The 7,482-nt window shown below is 44.0% G+C and overlaps 1 long non-coding RNA gene across 3 annotated transcripts in view; it reads left to right on the top strand.

The window, feature by feature from the left end:
* Positions 1 to 589: 589 nt before the first annotated feature.
* Positions 590 to 7,482, top strand: part of LOC108503747 — a 27,843-nt gene continuing 20,950 nt past the window's right edge. For all 3 annotated transcript variants that reach the window (XR_001876908.1, XR_001876906.1, XR_001876907.1), the window contains exons 1-2: positions 590 to 638; positions 1,211 to 1,291. This is a non-coding gene — a long non-coding RNA (uncharacterized LOC108503747). The remainder of the gene's footprint in view (positions 639 to 1,210; positions 1,292 to 7,482) is intronic.

Genomic DNA, 7,482 nt, shown 5'->3' with positions numbered 1-7,482 from the left:
CAACTAATGCACCTTTACATTTCCCTCCTGTCATGTTTTTGGGGTGGACATGTGTAAGAATAAAGGTGTTTATTAACATGACTTAGCTCTAGCTGACTATTTCAGTGTTTTAAAATTTGCCATTCCCCTAACCATTTCCCAGTGGAGGCAAAGGTCACTGTACAGAGCACTTGGGCTTACTTGGTAACAGGTTTGCTTTCTTACCAACCTCTCAGGAAAGCTGTAAAGACAGTTTGCAGAATCACAGGGCCTCGCGGGCCAGATGAAAACCACTCTCCTGCCTTGCAGTGATTTCGGTGTATATAAACCCCAACAATTTACACAGTATTTGTAGCCTTTATCCGTAAGATAGCCGACACGGATTAGGGCTGGTAAGCGAACCGAGCTGAATGTTGTGGGACATTCAACTCAACCACCAGTGCTTTGCGTGGCGAGGTGGGAGCAGCAGCAGGGCCGCTGGTGTGTGGTCTTCCCCAGGGATGTGTGTCCAGGCTTCTGGCGCACCGGGACGCAGCGCGGGCACGTGCGGCACCCGGTGGGAGCTCACAACGGCAGCCGGACAGACGGCACGGAGGAGTTGTCCCGGACGGACGCCACGAAGGAGTTGTCCCGGACGGACGCCACGAAGGAATTCTCCCGTACGGAGGGCAGGGAGGGGTTCTCCTGGACGGAGGGTAGGGAGGATTCTCCTGGCCGGGGGTGAGGCCAGGCTGGGACGTCGCATCCCACCCGGGGCCGGGGCCGCTCACACCTGTTGGAGCCGCGGCGGTGCCGGGCGCGGCGGGTCCTGGCGAGGCTGCGCCGCCTCCGCCGGGAGCTCCGGGCGGAGCCTTCCCTCCTTCCCGTCCTCCCTCCCCCGGCTCCCTGAGCGCCCCGAGGCAGTGGCGGCTGCCTGCGCCCGCTCCGCTGGGAGAAGGAGGAAGCGCCCCGAGCCACGGGCGTTGGGAGCAGAGCAAATAACAGTTCAGAGCAGTGGGCGCCTTCCGGAGGGCAACACCCATGTCCCACAAGCAGGGTATCTGGAAACGCGCTCCCTCCCCCGGCACTCTCTGTCCCCTTTCATCCTTCTGTTCCCTCCTCAGCTCCCTCCATCTCTCCTCCCCACTCTGCCTCTCTCTCCCGTCGCCCACTTTCCCTTCTCCCTCCCTCAAGCCCAGTCCCCCCGCCGGCTCTGGGTGCCCCGACTGACTGTGCCTTTCCTCCTGCCCAGCCGGCGGCCCCGCAGGCGAGAGCGCGGCTGACTGGTGCCTCTACCAGCTCAATGGAGCAGCCGAGTTCGAGGTGTGTGAAGGTGAGTACAGAGGTGCCGAGGGGGGCGCGGCCCCTCGCCCGCTGTGCCGGCCGGCAGCGTGTGGAGACACGGGAATCTCTGGTGGGAGAGAGACACTGGCAGCACGTGGCAGCCCCAGGGCTGTGGAGCGGCGGAGGGGGCGAATGTGCCCAGGACAGGAGGGGAGGTGGGCTGGCACGGGATGCCCGCCGGTGGTTGGCATGTTCCGGGCCTTGTGAAAGTGTCTTGGCTGGTGTTTGTGGTTGGGGTTTTTTTTTTTTTTTTTTTTTTTTTTTTTGTTGTTGTTGTTTGTTTTGAGAAGTAGCGTTTCGCATCTGGTGGCCTAGATGGCATCAGCCCTCTTGGCCTTGGCCTCGGTGGGTGCTGGTGCAAGATGGCCTGTATAGTACCTGCCGTAAAGTTTTTTTTGCCTTTTTTCACCCCCTTAACTTTCAAAACAGAGGAAAGCTGGAAAGTTATATTTTTTAATATTCTGTGATCAGAGAAAGAACAGTCCTTGGGTGCCAGGGAAGAAAGTTTCCCCACTGTCTTCGAACCATGTATGGTTTTGAACATGCAGAGACTTAGGTGCGAACCTATGTATTTTCCATGAAGCCAGATGTGTAACATGCAGTGCCGTGAGCCTCTTTCAGTGTCTGTTTTCAGTGAGCTAAGTGGAGCTAATACCACATCTTGGTGCTTTTGTTCTGCTGGTGCTATGTATTCCTGAGAAGAGTGTATTTACTGTTTTAAGTGCATCAGAAGTCTGGCTAGATTGAAAAACTTTCCAGTACTGAGGAAGGTGGCACACTGTAATAGATTGGGTTCAGGTTCTGTGTTAGGGGAAACTTTTCAACACTGGAATACATGAAGTAGGTAGACAGTGAACTCCCACTCATTTCAGATATTTAAGGTTTGTTTCACAAACACAGATTGAAGTGATAAAGCTGCAGACCTTGCCTTGGGGTAGGTAGAAAGATTACCTGTTTGCGTTCTCTTCCAACTTTATTATCTGTGACTCTTTGGGATGTGAAGTTTTCTGTTATGTCTTGTGCTTTGCTGTTTGGAGAAGTGATTTAAACCCCAGTGTACTAATAATAAGCTATAGCTCTATTGAGGCTTTGGACTAAGATTTTCCTCCCAATTATTCCATGGTGGTTTATATTTCAAGGTGTACTTAATAGTGTGTGTAATTACCCAAACTTGCATACTAAAGCATTTCTCAAAAGATGTTGTGATTTTGTGCCTACATGACTGTTTTTTTGGTGAAATTGCATACCAAACCAGATGTGATGACGATAGGTGGGGGTGGAAATTACATCCCTGTGAGGGAGTGTAATGAGTGAGTGACAACATTTCTTAGGCATCACAGAATGCTGAAAACAAGCTTTAGGTTGGCATTTACTTTCATTTAAAGATTTGAATGAGTAGAATATGCTTCTTAACCTCATTTGTCTGGGTAAATACCAGTGTTTCAGCACTGCTTTGAAATGATAATGTTTTCTTCTCAACAGGTGCTTTATTCCTTTGATTTATTGGGTCATCTTTTATCACGGGGCATAATTTTTTAAATTGGTTAGCTAGCCCTAACTTCAGTTCTCTTTAATGCTGGCAATTTTTGGATTCCTAATTTTTCTCCATGACTTAAATGTAAATATTACGTTTTCTCTTTACTCAGCATGGGAATATGTGAAATTCAGAGAAAAGAAGACTGAAGCAATGTAATTTGATCACACAAACTATAGAATCAAAGTAATCTGCAGGTAGTAACCCTGTTTATTTTAATAGGATTATATATAAATATGACATGTATTTTCCCGAGTACATTGTTGTCCATTAAATGCCACTGATATCTAAGAACACATACAGCAGTGTAATCAACACACTTTGCAGAAGTAATAAACAATATTTCAAAGAGAGGTCCGTGGTGGCAGTGGCTTGACCTCTTTTGCATGCGAGTGTTTTTTCCTGTCCTTATCCCAGTTCTTTTTACTTTTCAAAAAGGCCACAACTTGTAACTGTAGCTGCTTTGGTTGGGATCACCTAACTGAAGGACAGAAGGACTAGTTAATCTGTATTAAATATTATTGTGTTGTTTATATATATAGATAGATACCTGTGTAGATTAAACCTTTACATACTAATGTTCTAAGTTCAGTGAGTCTTCTGGGCATCCCTTGCTGCTTTTGCTATTGAATGCTTGCAATGACCTTGCGATACTCTGTCAGTTAGACTTCAGAATTGTGTTCTGCAACGTTTCTGTCTTAGCCTAGGAAAGAAAATTATTCTTTTTCCAAAAATAGATATGTTAGATGAAAAACATTCATTTACATAACAGAAAAGCGAAATTACATATTTCAAATGCAAGGAAAAATAGAGCATAGTAAGTAAAATAACACAATCAAAGCCAAGATAATCATGTTTGATTTAGTCTTGCTGCCTTGAAACAAAATCCTATTTCAAATATTGCTACTTCTATAATTAACGTCTAAGTGTAAAATATATTTTATTCGTGCTAAAGATCTCAAAGCACTTTGCTCACATTAAGTGCAGGCTCACAAAAGCTGTATGAAGAACAGTATTAGAGTATCCATTTACAGGCTAGAAGAATTAAATATAAAAGTTAAGGATGTGATTTTTATAGAAGCTGAATGTCAACTATTAAGCAGATAGTACCCTGGGACTTCTGAAAAGTCAGGTCTTTTGCTGTTTGCCCAAATGATCTAGTGGATTGTTATCAGGACTGCTTATTCCAGACCCTTCCAAATCACATTAACTTCTTTCAAACTTCGTGTAAGTTAAAGCATGTTTGAAATATTTTATGAGGTGAACTCTAAGCTGGCATTATGTTATTCTAGATAGCATTACATTCAGTTAATGAAAAGATCGAGTCAAAAATCATATTAAAGTTACCTCATCAAAGACTTGAGATTGGTTTACAGTGTAAATTTTCTTTTCATCTATTTTGTAACTTTATGCTCTCGAGTGGTTGAAAGCTCTTTTAGCGTTAGTGCCTTGTGAATTGTGATGTGAACGTTCCTGTTCACTTAGCTTATGGTGCTCTAATGTTCTCTTTTATTTCTGAGTAATTTGAAGAGAGATTTATTGAGACTATGAAATTGGTAATATACTATTTTGTTGTAAAAATACATTTGAACAATTTTAGGGAACTAGAAGACTTGTGAGCTGATTAATACAAATTTAATCACTGTCAGGTTTACCTCCAATTGCTTTTTGTTTACTGTAATTTTCAATCAAAGACAGTAAGTCTGGATTTGGTTCAATACTGTCTTTTCTATTATTTCACGAATTCCATGGAAAGCAATGTGCTTGCACAAGCTTACAACTGAAGTAATGTCCTTGTTAGTCATGCCTTCATTAGTAAGGTCTAATTAAATAGGAAGTCTCCATCTGTAGATGCTTTCATATCCCAGTGCTTTTGTGGCTGAACCAAACAATTGATTTTTCCTTGGTCTTTCATAAAAAGGCGTGGTAGCAGCTCTTTTCTTAACACTTTGCAGTTTGCCAACATTTCTTTTGAAGGATCATCACCATGAATGGATGTTGTGTTTCCGTGACATCTTAGTTGGATGGTGTGCTTTACAGTTCTGGGCTTCCAGCTGTCCAGTTTGGAGATGTAGTGTACTGAACAGTATCTCTTCTGCAGACCACAATTCTGTGTTTGTTCAAAAGAAACCAAAATTCTTGGAAGGGGCTGATATACCCCTTGTGTCACCCCAGGATACATTTAGGACACTGCCAGCTTGCATATAGCACTGTAAGGTGTGTCACAGGGCTTGCTGTATCACCCTGATGTACCCTCTGATGCTATGTATGTGTATAATACAATTATTCCAGTCCTGTTTCATACATCCCTGTTTATACATTCAGAAACTCCCTGTATTTCATCCCTTCTTTATTTTGCAGTTACTTATAGTGGTGTTTGGTTGGTTTACTGTCTCTGACACCTGAGAGCTGCTGCAGCACAGGGAAAGGGCTTCTGTCTGAAAAGTCTTATCATCATGCTTTGCTTCCTTTATAACATTGTCTGTGGCTGTGTAAGACCAGATCCAGTAAATGACTCATTGCAAGAAATTGTGTGTATTTGATTATACTTCTGTTTGCTGCTGCACAATTTGACATTGTTTCAATATGAAAAGTTCAGCATGATAGACAAAGAAGAAAGGTTAAGGTATATTGAAATTATATTTATTTGGATAGCTTTACTTCTAGTGATACTTACCTACATTAGTCCATTTTGTGGTATTTTTATCTGTTGTTTATGGAGCCTTTGTTTATACATAGCATGGGTTTTGTAAGAATCTTTTGTTCAAATATTTTTGTAGATTACTATAAAAAAGGCTTATGGAATGACAGTGAAACACGGGAAAGTATATGTATTTGTTATGAAAGGGAAAAGGTGAGTGGCTTATTTACATTTATTATTTGTTTCCTAATTTTGTGTTTTGATTAAGAGTTGGTTTGAATTTATGGAATGAATTAATTTAATTAAGTACATTGAGATGATTTAATTGCAATGATTAATAAAATCCTTGCTTACATGGTATTTCTGTTGGAATGTAATATGGGTGTTTTCTCCTATGAGTCATTAAGTGTCATTTTATCATAAAACAAGTACTTGTTAATGCTGTGTTAATTATTTTGTATTGTAAATATCTGACTGAAGACGTTAGCTCCTTTTCAGTAACCTGGAAAGTGGTGTTGCTGTTTCTTCGTGCTTGAAAAACAGACTATTTTTTTTAACAAAGTTTTCAGATCTTCCTGCCCTTTTCAAGGACTTCACACGCTCCTCTAATGTGCTGTACTTATTTAACTAACTCTGGATCTTTAATGCTAGAAGTTGTGGCCTTCATCATCTGAGTTGCCAGGATGTGCTCTTCAGCCAGTTGCCTTTTTACTTTCTAGTCACAGAATCACAAAATCACAGAATTGGTTGAGTCCAACCTTTGACCGAACACCACTGTGTCAGCTAAACCATAACGCTAAGTGCCATATCCAGTCGTTTCTTGAACACCTCCAGGGATGGTGATTCCACCACTTCTGGACAGCCTATTTCGATGCTTAATCACCCTTTCAGTGAAGAAATTCTTCCTGATGTCCAACCTGAGCCTCTCTTGGCACAGGTTGAGGCCATTTCGTCTTGTCCTGTCACTTGTTACCTGGGAGAAGAGGCCAACCCCCACCTGGATACAGCCGTTCAAGTAGTTGTAGAGAGTGATAAGGTCTCCCCTGAGCTTCCTTTTCTTTAGACTAAACACCCTCAGCTCCCTCAGCTTTTCCTCATATGACTTGTGCTCCAGACCCTTCACCAGCTCTGTTGTCCTTCCCTGGACACGCTCTGACACCTCAATGTCTTTCCTGTTGTGGGGGCCCAGAACTGGACACAGTACTTGAGATGCAGCCTCAGCTGTGCTTATCACTTCCCAGGTCCTGCTGTCCACGCTATTGCTGATACAAGCCAGGATGCCACTGGCTGCCTCAGCCACCTGGGCACAGGCTGGCTCATGTTCACGTGCTGTCAACCAGCACCCTCAGGTCCTTTTTCTGCTGGTTTGCTTTCCAACCACTCTGCCCGCAACGTGTAGCAGTGCCTTGAGTTGTTGTAACCCAAGGACAGGACCTGGCACTTGACCTTGTTGAACCTCATACAGTTGGCCTCAGCCCATCAATCCAGCCTGTCCAGATCCCTCTGCAGAGCCTTCCTGCCCTCCAGCAGATCAACACTCCCACCCACTTTGGTGTCATTTGCGAACTGACAGAGGGTGCACTCAATCCCCTTGTTCACATCATTGATAAAGTTATTAAACAGGACTGGCCCCAGTACTGAGCCCTGGGGGACACCACTGGTGACCGACCACCAGCTGGATTTAACTCCATTCACCACCACTCTGTGGGCCTGGACATCTGACTGTTTTTACCCAGTGAAGAGTGCAGCTGTCCAAGCCATGAGCAGCCAGTTTCCCCGGGAGAGTGTGGGGGGAAATGGTGTCAAGTGCTTTGCTGAAGTCCAGGTAGAGACATCCACAGCTTTTTTCTCATCCTCTAGGTGGGTCACCTGGTCATAAAAGGAGGTCAGGTTGGTAAAGAAGGACCTGCTTTTCCTAAATCCATGCTGTCTGGGCCTGATCCCCCAGTTGTCTTGTATGTGCTGCATGATGTCACTCCAGACAATCTGTTCATTACCTTCCCCG

The sequence above is a fragment of the Lepidothrix coronata genome, unplaced genomic scaffold (assembly GCF_001604755.1).
Source record: "Lepidothrix coronata isolate B3197 unplaced genomic scaffold, Lepidothrix_coronata-1.0 Scaffold145, whole genome shotgun sequence".
In the NCBI taxonomy this organism is placed as follows: domain Eukaryota; kingdom Metazoa; phylum Chordata; class Aves; order Passeriformes; family Pipridae; genus Lepidothrix; species Lepidothrix coronata.
This window is presented reverse-complemented; position numbering and strand designations above follow the sequence as displayed.